Source organism: Calidris pugnax, unplaced genomic scaffold (genome assembly GCF_001431845.1).
Source record: "Calidris pugnax isolate Ruff unplaced genomic scaffold, ASM143184v1 scaffold17, whole genome shotgun sequence".
NCBI lineage: Eukaryota > Metazoa > Chordata > Aves > Charadriiformes > Scolopacidae > Calidris > Calidris pugnax.
Window position 1 is genome coordinate 8,539,635 of NW_015090794.1, and position 22,157 is coordinate 8,561,791.

General features: G+C 40.6%; 1 protein-coding gene across 1 annotated transcript in view; it reads right to left on the reverse strand.

Annotated features, from left to right (window-relative positions):
• The window catches only part of NUBP1 (nucleotide binding protein 1), an 82,979-nt gene that overhangs the window by 37,950 nt on the left and 22,872 nt on the right, over positions 1-22,157 (reverse strand). The gene's annotated exons all lie outside the window — the stretch shown is intronic.

The following is a 22,157-nucleotide window of genomic DNA, read 5'->3' on the forward strand; positions in this document are numbered from 1 at the left end:
TAGTTCTCAACGCAGCACTATCCTCTGTGGTGGAAAGGAGAAAGATGGAATGGGCTTGGAGATCTGATTTATCTGGATGACAGTTGAAACAGTTTAACAGTGCAGTAATCCTAGTAAAGGATTCGAGGAAGAACTAGTTTTAATTAGTGGCAAAGCAGTCTGACTATGTTGGACAAAATGAAGTAATAATGTTTTACTGTTATTTGCATTTCTTTCCCAGATTTACTCACATTCATTTTCAGAGAAACTGTCGAACTACAGCTCTAGTAACTGAGCTGCCTCCTGCTACCTCGGGGTCCTCTCTATGTGGCAGCTCCAGGAACACAGAAAACACATTTTACGCTGGACCAACACCAAATCCGAAACAATGCTAGATTTGAAAGTCTCCTGACTAAACTGGCTCTGTTCCTTAGCCTTTGTTTTGTGTGGGTGGTGGCTTAATCTAATGACCAATAGAAGAAACGCTGCCGAGGCCTCCGAGCCGCGTGGTGCCGAGGCCTCCCTGCCAGCTCACCTCAGGGGTGCTGAGCGGGGCTGTGCCTGAGCCACCTTGCACTCCGTTCCTCTCCTGCAGTTAAAAAACCTACTATCTCCTGGCTAGTGTGTCAAACCATTTACGTAGTGACATGTTTCTAAAGGTTTTAAATAAAGGGGAAATCATTTTGCAACACAGGGTCGGGAAGTGACCTCCAGGCCTAGTTCTGAGACTCACCAAACCCCCCTCACACAGACTACGCTGCATCTTCATTTTCCTAAGTGCGGGTAATGCCACAGGCATCTTGCACGTGCCTCTGGACAGGGCAGGCTGCTCCATCCAGCAAGCCCATGCCAAACGGTGGCTTTTTGGGAGGAATTTCTACAAATATAGGGAAAGTTTCAGGAATAATTTGTTTGTATTGCAATATATAACTGCAGAGCAGTTCATGGGGTTCTGGTGATGAGCTGCTGGACACAAGAGGAGCTCGGTCACTCTAGACTTCACTGATAATCTGGTTTGAATTAATAGTCATACCTTGCTGTTCCTTACTCAGAAGCACTTCACAACAAACTTCTATCACAGAAGTCTCCTTGGGACATGACTTTAGGTGGGAGGAGTGAGGAATCTCGCTGTTTTGTTTCCCAGCAGGGAAGGCTGTTACCACTGGTAACATTTTCCTCCCTCTCTATGCCTTTGTATGGAGGCAAGGGAGATTTTATCACTTGTTTCTGTTACTACCAACCCGTAGAATAAAGCACTTGATTTGCATTTCATATACTATTTTTACAGTGTATGAAGAATAATATTTGTGTTGAGCTGTTAAATATTGACAGTAGTCCCACCCTATTTATCAAATACTGACAGCTGACCAAGCAAAGAAGTAAAAATTATTTGGAAATTTGGATCTTCTTGAAGCCTTTAAATATATTTCTAGAAGTTGGAGGCTTTCCCAGTTCACACAGCTACTCTAATAGCTAGAAATAGTTTCTCCCCTCCTTATGCCAAGAACTCAATTAAGAGATATATAGCAGAAGGGATGTACTTTTAAGAGAGTTGAATTCTTTTAACAGTTCTTGAGAGAAGAAGAAAAAAGGAAAAAACCCATCTTTGTTTGAAAACAATCAACATCAGTGAGAAGTCAGTCTGAATCAAAGCCCCGAATTTGAAAATCTGGGGCCTTTGGGATGGAGATGGTGGGGCTGAACAATAGTTCTGAACATCACAAATTCCAGCTCCTTCTTGACTGTGCCTTTGTTCAGCAGCGCTCCCTCCAAGACCTCGGCTCTGCTTTTGGGTGGAGTACGCACTTGGTACATTGTCAGTACAAACAACACTGAACTTGTTTGAACAGTGTGAACTCCTACCAGGAGCAACTGCCTAAAACCATGGGTATCTGACAGTTAGTAGCATTCTGTGAGAGCATCGTTTTGCATGATAACAGTAATTCCCTGAGACACAGCTACCATCAGCAAGAATAAATTTTTACTGAGTACTGCAAAAAATAACAATACTGTACAAAAATCACCTTTTCCCCCAACTGACTAGAAGATATTCAGTATATTATCCTACTGGAAAAAAAAACTCAGTGAAGAAAGTGCTCGTCTTCACTAGTGACATCCACGTATGCAGCACATTTCAGTTTGCTGATAGCGTACATCCTCTTTGTAAAAGTAAATGATTTTCTTTAGGCTCTCAGAAAGGAGGAGACTGGACTTACGCTATAAACATATACATCCAAAAGATTAGAAATAAGTCACTATTTGCTTCTTAGAAGTCAAGGTAGATGGATAATGCAGGAAATCTGGATTGTAGTCTTGTTCTGCCACTGATTTACTGTGTAAATGAATTACACTCAGCCTCCAGAATGCAGTTAATCCCAGTTGTGATGAGAATACGTCAAAGGAAACATTTCTAACAATCATAAAGATGCTCACCCAGATAAACATGAGAATCTCTTAAAAAAACCCCAACAGAATATAAACATTCTGTCAGCCTTTTTCCCCATAGATCTCTCTTCTTTTGAACTAAGTCATTAATTATTGTACTCACATGCAGCCACAGACATCAATAAGCAAGATCTACTACACTTCCATGTATAAAACCAGAAATTTAACACGCAGTTCTATAATACTTGAAAGATAAGATCTTTTTTATAGCAAATAGACTAAAGCAGAAAAGATTGAAACCTGTCCCTGCCTGTTTTAAACAATGAGATAATTTTAGTTCCAGACATGCTATTTCCTAACATTATCTAAACTATAGCTCATAAAAATTTATGAACTGAACCTCCAAATAAAGTAAGAAAACAATGGATCTAAGTATCTTCACTGAAAAGATTCCTAGTTCAGTGCCACAAGGTTACTGATTATAGTGAAGGTACCTCATTTTACCCAAATATACTGGTAGTTTATTCCTTTTTTTTTTTTTTTTTATTTAAAATCACAGAAAGGAAACAGAATTTGTTATGTACAGATTAAATGCCTTGTGAGACTGAATTTACAGATGATGCCCCAGTCAATATATGTGATGGTGCTCATATGACATAGTATAGCTATTCACCTGTGTAAGACTTGGCATTTGCTTTCAGCACAGGCTGTTAAGGTGTGAATAAAAGGAGACAAGAAATATTAACTATGGAAACAAAAGAGTGCTGAGTTCTGGAATTTGCATTTAAATACCATTACAGTTCAGTAATACAGTTGCACAATTGCACTTTTTCATAATATTACTGCATTTTAATTTTACTAAGGCAGATAGCATGAGCAGCATCTCTCAACACCTGCTTTTTCCCCGTCCCTTCTATTTGTACATTTTGGCATTTCCATTTTTACCAAAAGTCAAGGAATGTCCAGTTCTGTATTTACTTGGAGTGCATGCAGGCCCAAAGATGTAATAAGAAATCCCAAATCAAGTGACAAATATATGCTGAAAGTTTGGTAAGTAACTACTATCTTGGGTAAGCTTATGTGCTGACTTAGACCTCTGCAATATCTAATCTAAAGATATGAGGTTGGAGTAAAACCTTCAGTCTTCACTCTGCAGCTGCTTCAGCAACACTGATATCACAGAAGAGCTGATGTTGGAGGGGACCTCTGGAGATCATCTAGTCTAGCCATCCCCTTGGTCAGAGCAGGGCCAACCAGAGCACATTGTGCCATGTCCAGTCAGATTTTGAATGTTACTAAGGATGGAGACCCCACAACCTCTCCAAGTAGCCTGTTCCAGTGCTAGATAACCCTCACAGTAAAAAAAAACGTAATTTCTCAAGTTTAAATAGAATTTCCTGTATTTTCATCCGATCCTCCTCTACTAAGCATAAGTATTCCTTACTCCAGACCCTCTCATTTATCTCAATAATCTGGGATTTCAGAGGCCATATCTTACCAGTAAAGACCAAGGGTAAAGAGGGCACTGAGTATCTCAACCTTTTCCACACTGCTGTCACTAAGGCCCCTGCCCCATTCACCCAGTAGGTCCACATTTTCCCTAGTCTTCCTTTTGTTGCCGATACACTTGTAGATGCCCTTCTTGTAGCTCTTCATGTCCCCTATAAGATTTTGGTTTTCCTGACCATCCCCTCATGCTTGGACAGGGTCCCTGTACATGTCCTGGGTGATTTGACACTGCCTCCGCTTCTTGTATGCATCTTTCTCATGCCTGAGCTTTGCCAGCAACTCTTTAAGCTGTGCAGGCCTCCAGCCACATTTAGTTTAGTTCCTGTCCATTTTAATCGGCCATTCTAAAGCTCAGAATCAGCAAGTCCCCTGGAACAGTTAATGACTGCAGACAGCGAGAGCCCCACGATAGGATGGTCAATGCAACAGATCTACAGACCAAAAAGGATTTTCTGGGAATTTCCACTCACCCACCCGAAGTTACAGGCATGGATTTGAAGTATTATGATCATGCATTTCCCTAATGCAACACAACTCCTGACATCTTTTGGAAATAATGGCAAAGAGCATGCATCTAAACTATGTACAGCAGAGATGAGATTTCAAACTGCTGGCTCCTTGAATATTCTGTTACATGACTGAGTTTTTAACCCACATGCTTGTCACTACACACAATGGGTTTGGCTCATTTTCTTCCATTACTGTGAGAAATCGTACAGGGCAACATATTCTAGAGAAGAGGTTCATGAGAAGAGGAGAACTGCAGTGTAGTAGAAGTAGATATATTAGACAAACAAAAAGCAAAAGCAGATGGCTCTGGACCCAGATTCTGACATCAAAGTAGTTTACAAGCTACCATGAAATTTTCTTCTTATTTCTGCATTTCTTCACCCAAAATTATTTTTCTAAGAAGGAAATCTGTCTCAAGTAGATTACAGGCTTCTTTTTTAAACCAAGGGATTAAATTTTTAAAGTAAAGGCACCAATTCCAACAATGGCAAATAAATAATGCTTTACTGTGCAATAATGAATTAAAATTTGTAGAGTGTGTAAACCAGCAGATCTTTCTTCCAATGCAAATTGCTTTGAAATATTAGAGAATAGTAGAAATTTCAGTATCACTGAATTATGATACCACATCTTGTGAGAACATGCTTGCTCTCCTCAAGTCATAAAATAACCGCTGGCTCCTTATTACACACATTACCAGTTCAGATCTGTTCTCTGGCCTCAGGGCAGCTGAAAACCATGCTGTAAAACAAACCTTCTATTAAAAGTTAGTCAGGAGAATAAGATACAGGTCAGACCAGTCTAAGTATTATTTGGTGAAGGAAAGACCATCCCTAACTCTTTGGACTTTATAGCTCTAGTTAGTTTTCAAATGGAATCCATAAATGTTTATCCAGTCTTCCTATGATGTCCTTTGATCTCTTACATTTTTATTTTTAAAAACACAGATAACATTCCTGTATCCATATTAGACAAATAAGTAGAGGAGACAACACAGTAGTTTGAACTTTTGTTTGGATTTTCTCTTAGGATTTATAAACACCAAAGCAATCCTTCATTGGTTGCCAACGCAAAGAAATTCAAGCTTATATAAAATACCCATGCTGATCTGGTGTATTTAATGTGAAGCAGACCTATATTCTCTCTCTCTGTCTCTCTCTTCTCTATATATGAAACACCCAATCAGTTTTGTTTGTTGTCTTTTTGGTTTTGTCTTTTTCTAAAGGCATTTACTGTTGTATTACTGTCACCAAAGCCTACAATATTGAATGGAATTTTTAAAGTGGAAAAAAAAAATGAAGGAAATATGTCTAAATAAATAAGGCAGAGGTTGTCTTCTGGTGGGAGATTTCTTAATGTTGTGAAACAAACATTTGTAAGAAAATTCAGCACAAGAAAACCAGCCTTTAAACAAACAAACAAAAGATAGTGGTGAAATAACCTCCAGATCCGAGGGCAACAAGCAAAGCATAGTCAGGAGGGTGGTGGACAACAAGTGTGAGTGAGTCCCTACTCTCTAGAGTCTAAAAGTCCAACATGGGTACTTCACAGCCAAGTGGTGCTGGCACAGCAGGAGCAGGGTGCAGTGACACTGTGGGGCACTGAGCAGCACAGGCTGATGCACTGAACCACGCTTCAGCTACAGTCAGAAGAGCTGTCCTGCACACTGCCAGTTGTCCAGGTCAGTGGCACCCTGCAAAGCACTCCCTGTGGCCTGTGCATCCTGGTTTGGTCCTTTGCTTTAGCATGCCAGAAGGAAAAACGTTTATTGAATGGACATCTGATATAGTAGGGCTCAGGCTCAATGTCTATGCACTTTGTATGCCACAGTGCAGTTAAGGCACCGTGGGTGGAAGAGCAACAGTGTTTTATAAGCTCAGCTTCAGAAACACACACAGTCATGTTATTACAAACACGCAACAAAGAGAAGAGTGTATTCATCCCCCCCATATCACATCTGTGCCCTGCAGGCAATGTTCTGACAGAAGTCTGTGAAACTTGTACTCGCAGCTATCTCAGACAGCTCCACCTATAACTGTCTCAGCTCTGGCTCTGAGCGCCTGACACCATGCCAGAAATGTGTACGTGATCCCCTAATGCTCCTGTGCAGTACTGGCTTTGTTTAACTACCAAGCATTTACAAACACACCATACAGGAAAACAAGGTAAACATGAAAATGAACTCAGGAGTTTTATTTGCATCCATTTGCGTAAGCTGCAGAGAAGCAGGGGAACTAACACACCAACACTCCTGAACCTCTCAGGGAAGGACTGGGCTGCTGCTCGATCCTGAGGGAGCTGTAATCCAGCCCTGCGTCCAGGCAGTTTGTGATACTTCTGCACTGCAGATGCTGCTGTGACTTCAGCCCATGGCCTGAACTGATGAAAAGTTAACCAGGGATTTTGTACACGTTTTATAGCCAAAACGGAGCTCCATGCTACTATGGTTACTGTATTACTTCCACCAGACTGCAACAAAAGCATACTGCAACTATCTGTCCTGTCGGCCACTCTCTCCTCCAGCATCAGCATCTTCTAGACCTTGAACATCCGAACCCATAATTGGTAGAAGCAGTTCTGCTGTTTTTCACTGGCCCCAGATTCCTTGTTCCAGGGTCCATTCCTAATCCCACTCCTTTGAAGAGCGGAAAGGGCCAGCTGCAGAGCTCAGCCAGACATCCTTTATTAAGGGAACATGAGAGGCAGCAACCGCAAGGCTGATGCATCAATGGCCCAACAATAGCTGGTTGGCCAAACCCAGCAGGTGGAATTCAAATTCAACTACCCACAACCGTCCTTATGTGTTACACATACTTTACTATATTGCAGGATACATTGGCTAACTGGCTAAAAGGCATATTTGCATACACTAATCATTTCCTTGGCATCTGCCATTTGCTGGTTTTGGAGCTTGCCTGTCTTAGGAGCAATCTATCCATACTGTTAAGCTGAGCTACGGGTCCCTTGGTAGCCTGTCAACATGAATGCTGAGTAGAGTCACACAGCACTCTGCAGAATATTACAGGGATCTGCACTGACTGACAGTTCCCCCATGGGTTACCAAATTTTTTTACAATTCCACTGTGCCAAGGTCTACTGTAACCACCATTGCAGAATTATGCAAAGGTACTGAAAGCGGCTGGTGAAGAGACACCAGAAAAAACCTAATTTGGAAGAGCACAGCAATTCTTGCTTCTCTACTGCTGATGGCTCCAAGCGGGAATAGTGGTATTACCGGTGTCTGGAGACATATGCTGATGAACTTTTGCATAATGTATCAGATCTGCATGGATTTCTACAAGAAACCTCTTGTCATCCTCCTGTAGCAGAGTACATAATAGAGTGAACCATGACAGTACTGAGAGGGACAACTTTTTTTATCAGGAAACCAGCTACCTTGGTTAGCTACTTCTGATGCCATGACAACTGCTTTAGCATTGGCAGATTAACAGTTCTAGCCATGGCTGAGACTTGTTATGAATGTCACTTACCTCCAAATTCTCAGCATCAGCAATGTACCCCAAACACCTGCCTCTCAGGGAATGGATTTTCAATCAAGAATGGAACTAGTGCTGACTGCTACACACCCTACCTCGGACCCTTTGAAGGAAGAAACCAGAAACTGCTTTCCTTGCAGGGTTTGGGGGGACATGGAGCTCCCTGTGCACAGTCTTGGTAGAGCTTCACAGAGGCTCACAGCATGAACAGCAAGGAGCCACTGAGAAAGCTCAGTTACACATGCAGCCATTGCAGAACTGGGGTTTTGCACTCTTACTGGTTCAGTCTAGTTTGGTTGAACTGGCTGCTGAAATTGCAGTTGCTTGTTCTTACCTGCCTCTAGCAAGCTCTAGTCTGTGCCACCGCAGCTCCCTTACCCCAGCACCATGCCCTGCCCCCTCTCTTTGGGAGCTACAACACACACGCTCTGCTCTTCCCACTGTTACTGCTTCCTGATTGCTCAGGCTCTGTGTCCCCACTTCACCTTTCTAACCCAGGAGAAAGGCACCACCACCATGCCTCTGCTTCATGTGGGGCGATACGCTTCAAACAGACTCAGGGAAGAAGCTGCTGGATGCCAGCATCAGACATGCTGTCCGCACAGCACAGCCTCTGCAGTGTCTGCAGAGACGTACATACTCCTATGAAGGCAGCAGGTTGCAAAAAGCTATTAGCTTTCCAGCTGAATTCTGTAACTAGAAAGCACCACCTCAAGCTATGTGGGCTCAGGGGTGCTACGGAAATTAAGTGACACATAACCCATGTTCAAACTAGAGAAAGTTTTATGACTAATACTAATGGATGCCCTGAATCACACATCACAAAAATATTTCTCCCTCTTCCAGAAACTTAAAGCTGAAATTATTCCTAAAGTGTACTGGAAAAAAGGAAGAGTTCACCTATGTAAGTTACTCAGTGCACTGGACTGAGCAGAGAGAGTACAGGTTACAGCTAGATGGCCTTTTAAAAATATACTCTGAACACTTCATTAAAGATTTTTGGCATAGCTGAGGTTTCCTGTGGCCTGAACGCTGAACAGATGGTAAGTGCCTAAGCAAACAATGGCACTTTTCTGAAGTCACAATTATATACAAAGAGAAGTTCAGGAATAATATGGCCTAGCAGCAAAGTTAAGTGCCAGGGGAGACTGCCGAGCAGGTTTGGCTTGTTGGCTAACCTGCAAGTGATGTACAAGGCTCTGCTGCTAAACAGGTCATCCAAGGGTGGGTGGAAAAAATATTGGGTTTTCTTCATCTGCAGTTTGTGCAGGGAAGTTGACAGACATGCCAAGCAGACAGCCCTAAATGAGACATTATTTTTTGAACTCCAACTGAAAGTACTTATGCAAAAGAACTGCTACGTGGTTCTCCCCACGGGCAGTTAAATTATTGCTATGGATTGGAGAGCTCCACAAGTTCTATACATAAACATTTAAGCACTGTGATTTATTACTAGCAGATAGCTCCACCATGTTGATTTATCTTTCATATTCCAAGAGCAGCAGCAACACTATCCTCGGTATGACAACATTTACAACGGAGTTTATATAGCCAAATTTACCTACTTAAGGCCATCACGTTGTATTTAGGCCTGTCATAGTCTTGCAGAGTCCCCTGGCACACAGCCCTGAGCCTGGTGACAAGATGTTGAATATCTTGAACAAAGCAGAGGCAGGGGGCTCTGACTGGGGAAGGGGGAACAATTGATGACACAGTGACAGACTTGGTTTTTCTGAGCAGAGCAATATGCAGGGCTTTAGAACAAGCTTCCAAAAAAAACCCAACAACCTAAACCAAAACAAAACACCAAAACTAAAAAACAAACAACTACAGATACGAGGTAGGCTGGTAGGCCCCTTGCTACAAGAGACAATGAGGTGCTGGAGCATGTCCAGAGAAGGGCAAAAAAGGCTGGTGAAGAGTCTGGAGAACAGGTCTTATGAGGAGCGGCTGGGGTTGTTCAATATGGAGAAAAGGAGGCTGAGGGTAGACTTGAACTAAATGAAAGGAGGTTGTAGCAAGGTGGGGGTTGGCCTCTTCTCCCAAGAAGAAGATAGGACAAGAGGAAACAACCTCAAGTTGCCCCAGGGGAGGTTTAGATTGGATATTAGGGAAAAAATTCTTCACCAAAAGGGCTATCAAGGATTGGAACAGGCTGCCCAGGGAAGTGGTGGAATCGCCATCCCTGGAGGTATTTAAAAAGATGTGTAGATGTGTTAGGGACATGGTTTAGGTCTGGAATTGGCAGTTGGACTTAATGATCTTAAAGGTCTTTTCCAACCTAAGTGATTCTGAGAGTGCAAGAAAAGAGGACAAAGTGATACAGATTTAACACAGGCAGAAGGCATCCAGCAACATGATCTCTTCCCCTGAGAGGACAACTTTTTTTTTTTAAACTAGGGAAATATATTAGATCTAGTCTATCTGGATTTTTGGTAAAACACTTCGTAACTCATGAGGAATTCATTCTGTTCAAGTCCATACTGAATAACACAAGAACTGTTAGTTAAGGAGCTGGCCAACATGAAGAGTTTTACCCTCCTCCCTGCTCTCTACTGGTTTCCTGCTCCCTCTAGTTCCTTGGTTAGGTTGCTGGGCAAGGATCAATCTGGCTTCTCCTGCACCCAGAAGAAATGCATACAAACAATGAACCATAGCACAGTGGTCAAATAACTCAGTGCTGGGTTGCCTGAATGCATCCTCAGGAATGAATAATTTCCTTCAGGTCTGGGTACCTGCCTAGAAGGCACTTAATCAGAATCATGCCATGTATCCTCTTCCCCATACCACCACCACTCTCCCTAGCACACACTGACGCTGTGTCAGAGCTGCTCTACATTTTATCCTTACAATTTCTTTGTTTCTGAGCCAAGATTTTTTGATTTAGAAGTAGCCCCCCCCAAAAAACCAACAACCACAACCTGAAAGGACTGCAGTGAGCAGTCATTTTCCTGATAATTTCCCAAAGAAGCACGAAGCCTGGAGTAGCCCAGAAGAGCTCCAAACCTGTCTTTCTATCTGCTTTTATCATTTTTGATGGATTAGGCTCCCTTTGCTTCTCTGCACTCCTGTAAGCATTGGAGCTTGTGGTGTTCCTCTGAGTTTCTCCTTTTACACCAGGTAGTTCTTGGTTTGGCACTTCTGCTTGTCAGGGAAGACTCTGCTAGCTGTTACTGTGAGGGAAAGGCTTTATCCCATAATGTGATTCCTGACCCAGCTGCAGATACTCTTGAGAAGCCAAGGAAGACCGTAATTGTAGCATGAGCTAACAAGCAGGCTGTTATTCTGTCAGGCCTCAGGAAGTGCACCTATTCCCACCATTCCTCTTGGGGTGTGTTTGGGAAAATTACTTTACAACATTCTCAGCTTTGTGACTAACCACAAAAAGACCCTCCAAAATAATTTGAAATGAAAAAATCCAACCCAGCAAATGAAATATGCACTAAATTGAAACAAATGAAATCCTGCACCAGTAGCACTGTGTTTATACAAAATTGTTTTCCAAGAACGATCCAGAAATTAGAGCTCAGCAATGAGTAGGTTTTTTTTTTCCCCTCTTCATCTCAAGTTCAGACAACTTTCATTTTTCAGTGCTAATCTTTTTCAAATGAAATCTTAAGGTGTCATTCAGAAAACAAAAACACACTGGAGTTTCTGAAACCAGACTTAAACAGGTACACTGCTACTTCTGAAGGACAAGCAGTGGGAAAGGAACAGATCTCACCAAGTGGGAAGAGTAATTTGGAACAAGCTGTAAGGGACAGAGCACACTGGCCATACAGGGACAGGGGAAGATGTTCGGAGAAGAAGTTACAGGAATCAACATAATTTTATGATATACACAAGTAGATAAAACGGAGAATGTAATAGTTACCATCCAAATTCTTTCTTGCACAAAGCATTTCCTTCCTGCCTGATGAACTCAGCAATGGTAGCTTAAGCAAATTGTGGCCTTTGCTTTTCAGCTTGTCTCAGTAATGAAGTGAAAGAATTACAATGAACAGCATTAGCTACAGCATAAATACACTGATTTTTCAGACTTAGGCACTGACAATGAGATATTCCAGACCTGCAGTTCAGTCTGTGGTATATAGTTATGCTAAGCATTCTCACTGCAAAACTGTATGTACTTTATTATGTCCACCCTGTTCCCTCACTTGCCTGCTTCTGTACAATAAACAGCAGGTTATGGTCTTAGCCCATGATTCTTTGTGTTGAGATGTTTTACTGTTCTTTCCCAGGCAACTATAGAAGAACAAGTCTATCCTTTGGAAAGACTTACAGTAATTACACTGAAGGGGAACCAACATTTGAATTTTTTTTTGCCTCCTTCCTCACAGCAAAACAATCAGGCTGCACCAAATGTGTATAAAACTTTACAGTTCCAGTTGAATGCTAGTTTTAAAGCACTTCTGTAGGTATGCTGAAGCTGAAGTATAGTTGGCTAATCATACTAAGTACAATTGTATTTATTTTTTATTTAAAAAGAAACATTTATCTTTCCCTTGTGCGCAGAAGGAAATGACACGAGTGAGATTCCCTGACGAACAAGTTTTGTTGATGTTAGTTATCAACCAGCCAGTCACTGCTTATGAAGTCTGCCTGCCCAACTGCTGAGCAGTGGTTCTGGATGCAATAGGCTTTAGTACCATAGTCACGGGGGGTCATTGTTGTGATGGAAAGTCCTATTCTAGCATTGTTTGAACAAGCTCCATACAAGAATAAGATGGTTTGTTTAAATGTGCTCCACTTTCACCAATGACAAGAATGAACAGTCAATTGCTTCTTTAATTGCTCCTTTACACATTGGACCCTTCAGTCCTCATGATTCATGTGCTATAGTTCATCAGTAGGGCAAATGCTGGAGTAGTTTATCACACACAGAAATGTGAGTGACATTTCTTTCTACAGAAAGAAACAGTCTTGGATTTATATAGGGTAGAGAGGCTTACAATGTATGACATTTCTAGGCATTTCTAATTGTTCTGAATATTTCTTATAAACCATATTATTACCAAATCAAAATCAGTCAGACTTCTCATTTGTTATTTCTTGCAAAGCGAGGAGCAAATAATCTCTTCTACACTTGTTCTGCATTCTTCTCTTGTTTAGAAATGTCAGGGTGTAAACAGAAAACAAAGTAGTAGCTTGTTTCCATTTTTGCCTCCCATAGTGCACTGAACAAGTGGCCTCTTACTAGACACAGGGGGGAAAAATGATTCGAGTAATTAAAATGCCAATTTTATTATTTTCAGACTTGTCACATACAGAACATTCCCCAACATTAGCAAAGCTAACACCCATTTATTTTAAAAACAAAGTTCTTCTGAAAAATCTAGAAAAGCCTTAAGGAATCTCCTCCATGTCTCTAGGACTAAAGATGCCCAACATTTCTATGTAATACCAGTCAAACTAATCTTCCCCTAAAAAGCCTTCTACTTGCCAAGTTGTTTTTTTTTTCCCTGTTCCTTAAAAGACAAACAAAAGTTTGTTTTGAAAGAAATACGAAAGGAAGTAAAGGAGTTGTGTTGAGCCAGAAGTCCTCCTTTCTCCACCCTCACTGTACTCATCTGGAAAGCATCTGGCAAACAAATCCATTGATAATTTAGAAAAGCCTTTTATCTGTCTTCACAGGCTTAAGGAGGAAAGCGGATAGCATACAAAGTCCATGGACTAATTGTACATTCCCTTTATATTATTGCTATTTTGAAAACATAGGAGTACAGCACAACATCTACTATGTTCACAAAAAAACCCCACCCACCTTCCCTAGTAAAGCTGCATGAAAGCCAGGCTAATAACACTGGCAGAACAGAGCGCCTGCCTCTGCACACTAGCTACAGTTCCTGCTTTAAAGATACTAGAGTCAAAGTAGAGTTTTCTGCTGTTTGCTGGCAATGTGAAATAAATGCAAGTTCAGAAGTGGACCCAAAACTTCAGCTGTTGAAATTCAAGGTTTACTATTTGACCCCTGGCATAGCTATCACCACAGACCACAGCCCTGGGTTCAACAGATTCCCAAAATATCTTCCAAGTTGCAACCTAGATACTTCAAGTTTTCAATAAAGCTTCAGTCATTACATCCTAATGGAATAATTCTGCCTGGGTAAACTATACTCACATAAGTTTATCCCATCCTTTATAACCCAATTGCCATCGTGATACCAGGAAGTACAATTCTTCCCTACTGTAAATTATAACAAGTTCCAGTCTCTCAGATGACCACTCTCCATTGCAGTTTTGGGTTTTTTTTGTTGTTGTTTGGTTTTTTTGAAAAGGTGTTTTAATGCTATTTAGTTTTGATGAAGTTGTAATACTGACACGCCAAATTCACAGATCAGTACATTGCACTCTACACAGAGAGCTGATTAACAATAAATAATCCGAACAAACACAGATGAAGAGCAGCCTATAAATCCTGCCTCCATACTGTAAATCACGTAAGAGCAGGCAATATACTGTGCTTAACTGGAACTACAGTGAGAGGAGGAAATTGAGCTGCACTGCTTTTCATGCACATTTATGTAAATTCCATGATTACATTAAGTAATCAAAACAGCACTATGTAAATTTGAACACACATCATTGAAGAAATGCAAATATTTATATAACAGTTTAACTGGGAAACATTTTGGATGGTTCTTTGCTAGGAGAAGATTAATTTTCAAATAGTTGATCACTGTAAAGCTGGAAGTTGGCTGTTTATTAGAACTCAAGCATTCAGAAGACCTCTGGAGACCTAACTCCTTTCTGTACTTACAGGTACCCTCAAGAATCAAGTTTATCATAGAGTGAAAAACTTAACCCTGAAACAGAATAAAACACCTAATTACTATCCTGCATAAAATAAAAATCACAATTTTCTGGTTTTAGTTTCCTTAGTATTTGGCTTCCCGCAGTAACAAATACAAGTACTCCAATGCCATTTCCCAGGTAAAGTGGCCACAGTATTGCTTTCTCACTCCTCAAATACATAAGATGCACATGCAAGATTAAAAAAACCCACATTATATGAACCATTATAATATATTCTTTTGCAGCTGCATAGTCTCAAAAGTTATTCTAAATCTGCTAAAGTCAAAACAGGTTTGTAAATGACTCATACTTTAAGAAGAGCTCTTGGGAATGCTTTCTTGGCTGTCTTGCAATCTAAAACTGAGAAAAGATGGAGGAGGAAAAAGTTTTTTGCAGGTAGCTTCATGGTTTTAGTACTATCAAGCTGAATTTCACAGGCCAATATTGCTGTCTTTAAAACTTACGTAACTCAGCTGTATTACACGCAGTATACTTCAAGAGGAAAGAATGTTAAATTACTAAATGTTAGGAAGAAGTCCCCTAAATATGAGCCACTGAATTTCTGGGATGATACTTTGAGTTGGAAAGCAAAACAGAAGCCCTCATTTGTCCACATTTCCACTTCTGATTTATAATGAGGGCTAAAATTTGTTTTGAAGGGTCTGTTTTAGAAGCTGCCATGCTAATGATATTACATGATGTTTGGCAGTCCTTCTGGTCTTGCCACACACTCCTCCCAGCTGCAGTTCCATTTTAGCTATTCCACTGAGCTCTCTTTAATGGATTATCAGGACCTGAGGACACTGATGTTAACAGCTACCACCAGTTAAATACAAAAGCAATTACAAATCAAAAAAAGAATGAAGTTTGCTTTTCCTGAATGGATGACTCCCCTTCTTTTCCCAGGGACTGCAGTTACTTGAGACTGAGCAACTTACCATTCCAACACCATCATACTGGGGAATTTCTAATTGACTGTCACACACCAGGGACAAGTCTCACTGCCTACCCAATAATCCAGTTTACACACAGAAGGGTGCAACAGGTTCTGTGCCCTGTTATTTTGCTTCCTTTGATTGCCTTCTACACATTTTATCTCCCCACCTTTGCATTCAATTATTATTTAGAGTTTAACTTCAGATGGACAACAGCTATGCTATTAGATTACTTTTACACAGTGAAATTTGGGTTATTTTTCAGGTTGAATAAGCTAAACAAGAACTTAGCAACAGAAAAATTTCTAGCACTGCATAGGGAAATTCCAGGAGCTGCTTGTCATCTGTTGGCTAGAGAAAAAGAGACAACCCTCAGACATATTTTAAAAGAATTTTCTTTCAGTAGAATAAAACCAGGATTTATAGGATTTAAACTGAGCTGACATACAATGAAATATTACACCTGCCAATCCTCACCCATTCTTTATTAGTATTATCTACTTTTTAGTAGTTATTATAGCATCCCACTTCTCTCATGAAACATTGCATAATGTGTTTCATTGAAGATTTTAAAGTTTTTATTATTTCAGCAACTTAATTCTGTCTCAGAGGGGACAAAAGATACTCCATTATATATATATATATACACACACACATATACACACACCCCCCAGTAAAATCATGCCATCCCATTTGATTTGTACAGAACTCTCCCAGAATTTCTACTTTTAAGCCACAAAGGTGATCTCATTGTATGCTTTAAATTTCATTCAAAAAAAAAAAGACTATAAAGAAAATATGAATGGACTGTTTAGAAAAAAATATGCTCATATAGCTGAAGACATAGCATACGTGTGCACATACCTACCTCCTCCTCATTTCTGTGATCAGGACCTCCTCTGAAATTCAGTGGCACTGTCATGAATTAATGCAGACAGGCACAAATAAGCACAGGCTTAATGCAAGCTTCATTTAGTGCAGGATCACAGGATTAGAACGTGATAGGGGGTGACTATGTGCTTTGTTTCACACTGCCATGAGCACAGGAGAAAAGACTTACCTGCTCAGGTACCGAAAGGCACACCCACAAGGCTAACTCTGCTACCAAAGCAGCAGGTGCTTTTAAATTAATTATATCCTGCCTTCAACAATATAAAAGGAGAGCTAAGCCTCAGTTGTCCTGAAATGACATGCTCAGATTGCATGCTGACCATTTAGCACCTAATGGTCAACCACATGCTTGACACCCCAGGAGGCTTCTGCTCTGGCTTTCCCTTTACAGCACTGGGTAAGGTTCCATCTATAAAGGATATTAAAACCTTTTGAACAAAGCTATTTCATATTATTAATTTAGAAAACAAGCAGCAAGCACTAGCAGCATTAGTCAGTCTATACCAAGGATCACAGCCTTATGGAGACAAGTTCTTTAGTCCTCTGTTATAGGCTTTCAGCAAAAGAAAAAATTAAACCTATATTTTGCTATTTAACACTTTTTTTAATCCTTTTTAAGTCTGCATTCCTCTGAAGAAATACAAGCAAAAACATCCATTCTCCTTAGGTTTGCTATATGTGCATTCCTCTGCAGGAGTTACACATCTAACTGATCACTGCTTGTGTTAGTTTTATTAAAGATCATGGAGCCTTACACCTTGCGGCAATTAATACAGTTCAGCATTACGGGAAGAACTGGAGCTTCTCCTCCCCCGTCCTGGTTCACACTGTCCAAATTCTATTTCAGAAAGCCTTTGAGGGTCCTAAGCCTGCTTTGACTCTGTTGATATTAACCTACAAAGTATTAATGGCTAATGCTAGAAACACCTCCCTCGTAACTCTCACTCAAACAGGATATTCAGGTTAGACTCAAGTTTATGACTATTACACCATGTGTGTTAATATCTGGTTATTTTTAGGAAAGACACAACTAAATGGGTTAAACCAAGTGTTGTTCTTTTCACACCTGACATGAACTTGTTCTATACCCCCAAATAAAAGAAACTCCTGAAGTTTTACTCATTTCAGAAAGAATAGCACTCTTCCTGTTAACTATTATCCAAGTATTATCTTAATTTATAACTGGATATTAATTTTATTACAAAAGATTCATGAGATGGAAATCAGGCAGAGAATAAATATTTTCCTTACACCAAGAGAACTAGAGCTAAAAATAAAAAGGAAGCCCCAAACACACAGAGCTTTAAAAGCTTACAAAAAGGAAGAAATAAATCAGTAGTCTTTGCCCTTAAAGTAATTCTCTACTGGGGGCTGCCCTCAGACCAAACTGGAACAGCTTGCAGCCTTGCCAGCCTGAGGACAACATCCAGCCATGACTCACCAGCAAGCCAGCAGCAGTGAGAACCTGGCAGCTTTCCACATCTCCTAAGGCCTGGGATTGGGATGTCCTCTGCCTCCCCCTCCAGCTCTGCCCACAGGACTGCTGCCAGGTCATACTTACAGGTGAAAGGCAGAGGCCTGGCAAAGAACAGGTTTGTGCTTCAGCAGGGAGCTGGTCAGGAACCTGGTCAGGAACCTGCCAGGTCTGCACTCCCAGCAGCCAGGTCAAGCAAGCTGCTTGCTGAACAGAGCGCTGTCTGCATCTGCTAGTAGAACTGCCCCATCTCCCAGATGCCCATGTTGACTTTCTGCCAGGTAGCAGTGGATATCTGTGCCCCTTGGATGTCATCATCCAGTAGAAGGAGCAGCATGACTGCATCTAGATGTATTTTAAGTAGAATTGCTTTTGCTAACACATACAACCCTAAAATGAGGTGTCCAGTTTGTCAATGCAGTATTCTAGATGGTCCCTAGATTGTGCTTACAAAAACCAATTCTTACACACTAACCATATCATGAAGCCACCCCTTGTACTATTTGGGGTCTGCTTGTGTCTTCCAGACCTGAAGCCTCACAAATCTTGGCATGTCTGAAGTTACCCTTTACTTAAGGGTTTTCTCCTTTTTCCTGCTTAGCCAGCTGTTGTGAGTAATTTTACCCTTAACTGTATTCCCTTTGATAAAAGCTGCTCACAAGCTGACCCTTGCTAGATACAGAGTAGTTAGGCTAGAAACATGGCATATCCTTAAAATTCCTGCACACTTGCTACCAGCGTGATGGGACAGTGAGTTAGTACATAGCACTAGAAGGTTTCAGGCAAAGCAACCTGCATTAGCACATTACCTATATACTCCTATGCAAATCCTAACAGTGTATCATTTAACCATAGTCTATCAAGCAAACCAACGTCCTAGATCTTTTCTTTTTCCACTTTAGGAACCTTAAATCAAAATTAGCCTCTAGATAGCACTGTCACTGGTTCAATGATGCATACACACATTAGATAACCAAATAAAGCTCTTCTGTAGTCTATGCTGATGGGTTCTGATGGCTGCACTACCTTTATTGATAAATCCTATAACCTAATGCTTCTGCAGTCTTAACTTCTCACTTTAGATCCCCCTAAATTACTGATTGCTGCTTCCTGTAAATCAGGATTTGCATTGGCAGAAAAAGTGCAGGGACAGCTGGTTTTAATAGAAAAGGACAAACACATAAGCATTGAGTCAGGATCTCCACAGACATCTCAAGAGGAACCTAGAAGAGCAGGGCCCAACTCCAGGCTAACTGCTGTATTCTTTCTGACCAAAAGAAGCTCTACCCACATAAACCAAAAGCACTTAACAGATCACAAATGCAAGACTTACAGGAAACCCTATGAAATGACAAGCAGACTCATCACCCAATGCTTCCAGTAATAAAAAGCAAATACGCTTGGTTTTATTTCCAGCGTGACTCTACTGTTTTAGTAAACTCAAAAGAGCGTCACAAGCCAAGGCAATCTTCAAACCTAGCACTAAGGTCAGGACTCAGCTGCCTATGCTCATGTGCTTCCTCTATGCTTTGAGTCTCAGTGCAGTCTTGTCTACATTGGTTCCCACCCCGGGATAACCCTCCCACAGCCCCAATATGTAACAGAGATTTGCATTCCTACTGGGTGCCCATGTTTCATTTTGAAAGGATACATTCAGTCTAATGAGGAAAAAACAAAACTGGGTGCCCAGATGGATATGATAAGCACCACTGAATGCACAACTGCAGGCAAACAGTAAGCATGTTTGCTTATTTCCCACAGTAGGTTTTATCCACTGAGACATGCCTCGAAATTAGAGGATAAGCAAAAAACTTAATAAGCGAGAAGGGAAGAGAAGGAAGATGAAAATAACCCTCTTTAAGCATCCTCTTTACCACTCTCCAGACTACTCCTGTTTAATCTTGCCTTGAGGTATCATTAATAGACATTACATGGAAATCCACCATATAGGGGTATAAAGACTTGTCCACATACATACAGTTCTGATGGAAGAACCGGATTATTTCCTCAGCCCAGGAAATGAATGTACCTTTTATTCCTCCAGACCTTTCAACCAGGCTTTTCCAGACAATTCTCTTTCATTTAATCTTTAAAAAGGTGGAATTCACCTTTCTACAATGTTTTAGAAGACCAGGCAAAGGTCCGTTGCATGGTCTGCTGAAAAGTCTTTGGAAATAAAAAAACAGAAACAACTATTCCCCTTCTGAACTCCCTTGCCAGACCCAGGGTTTACAGAGTGTAGCAGAAATTGGAACGTATGAAATGCATGAAATGGTAGTCAGCTGAATTGCATTCTGCCTGGTCCTTGTCAGAGAACATTTACTGGTTGATATTTCTCTCTCATGTTCCACCCTTTGTTATATTAGCTATTAAATCAAACTTCATTCTCCCACTTGGTGGGAAAGTCACCCTGAATTAGCTTCCTGAACCTTTTCTGGAATCAAGTTTCTATTATACTATATTAAATAAAGCTATTTTGGGAAAAAGACAAGATGCTTTATACTTGGCACAATTGTGTGAGGCTATCATTAATGCTAGACACAACCAAAAAGGCAAATAAGTTTAGTCAAGCAAAGCAGAGGGTTACATTCTTGATTACAAAATAGGAAATAAACGAGTTATCAAAACCAAAACAACAAGACAGACACAGAACATACTTGAAACAGCTCAGTTCTCCCAGCTGTCTCGACCTTTGTGAGTCATGTTCCAGGAGCAGATGTGGAAGAACATGTAGTGTAGTTGTACCAGATCTCAAGTTTTGACTTTCAGAAATAACCTCCCATTACTGTGGAACTAGAGTTAGCTCTACTGAGGTTGCTCAGAGCCAGAGGTACCACTCTCTTCACTTCATGCAACATCCATTTCTTCCCCTCATTTCTGTTCCCAGCTTGGATGACACCAACAGTTTCTGTGCCTGGGTGATTTTCTGACTTTACACTCTGTATAGTCTTTTACTTTAAGTGATCTTCAAGAAAGATAACATTCTTCAAGGCTCATACAGCCCTTTCAGTCACACCTCATAAGCAACACTACTTTACCTACTCTAACAGGACACATTATAGTATGTCATTATACCTTCAGAGAGGTCATGATACAACATTAACCATACAGGTGATACGCTTAGTCATGGATGCTTGTTCCCTCCATAACATTTAAGGGAAGGAGTCTTCAATTGAGGTGCATTCCACTGTCCCCCATCACAGAACATCTGAGGTTGGCAGGGACCTCTGGAGGTCACCTGGTCTAACACCCCTGCTCAAGCAAGGCCATCTGTTCTCCTCTGGAGAGAGAGGAGAAACATCTCCATCTTTGGACTCTGCTACAGTTGATCTGATCTAATGACAGCAACAGCCCTGCTTCACATAAAAGGTTGGACCAGATAATCTGCAGAGGTTATATCTCTAATATCTCTATATCCATATATGATATACAATATATATAATATTGAATACATATAATATATATAATATCCATATCTCTAATCCCATAAATGAGTGTGCTTCATTGAACTACAATATTTTTCCTCTTTTCTTGGTCAGAAAGTATCCCCAGTCCAGCAAGTCAAAGATCACTTCAGTCAGGATGCCTTCTTCCACCTGATTTCATTCACACATTGCAGTTCCCCATCCACTACTGACAAGCAACTCCCTACAAAGTCAATACTTCAGGTGCTGTCATGCTAGTATACAGATATGTATTTTTAATGCTATGATGGCTTGGTTCTTTAACAGCTCTAGTTGAGCCTTATCTTCCTTTCATGAAATATTTACAACTTTGATAATATTTTGTACATCTGTTTTTTTCCTTTCATTTAAAACCTATTACTAGTGTTTACATAATAAGGGATTGTTTTAGTGAACAAAACAACTGTAGTTAGGTCAAGAACATCAACAAATTTAAAAAAAAAAAAAGAAATAAAGCCACTTAGAGTTCAACAATACAGTATATGCAGCCACAATATTTAAGTGTATTGCCTACTAACCTAAATACTATTCTTCACAGTACATCTTGTATTATGTGACCAGCCACCTATAGTAGCACTATCAACTTTTATTGGATGTCGGGGATGATTCTGCTGTGTTTAATTAGAATCTACAAAAAAGCTTCTATTTGGAAGTGACAGAAGTAAGTTTCTGTTCTCGGAAAAGTCACTTCCCTCCCCAACATTCACCACAATGCCTG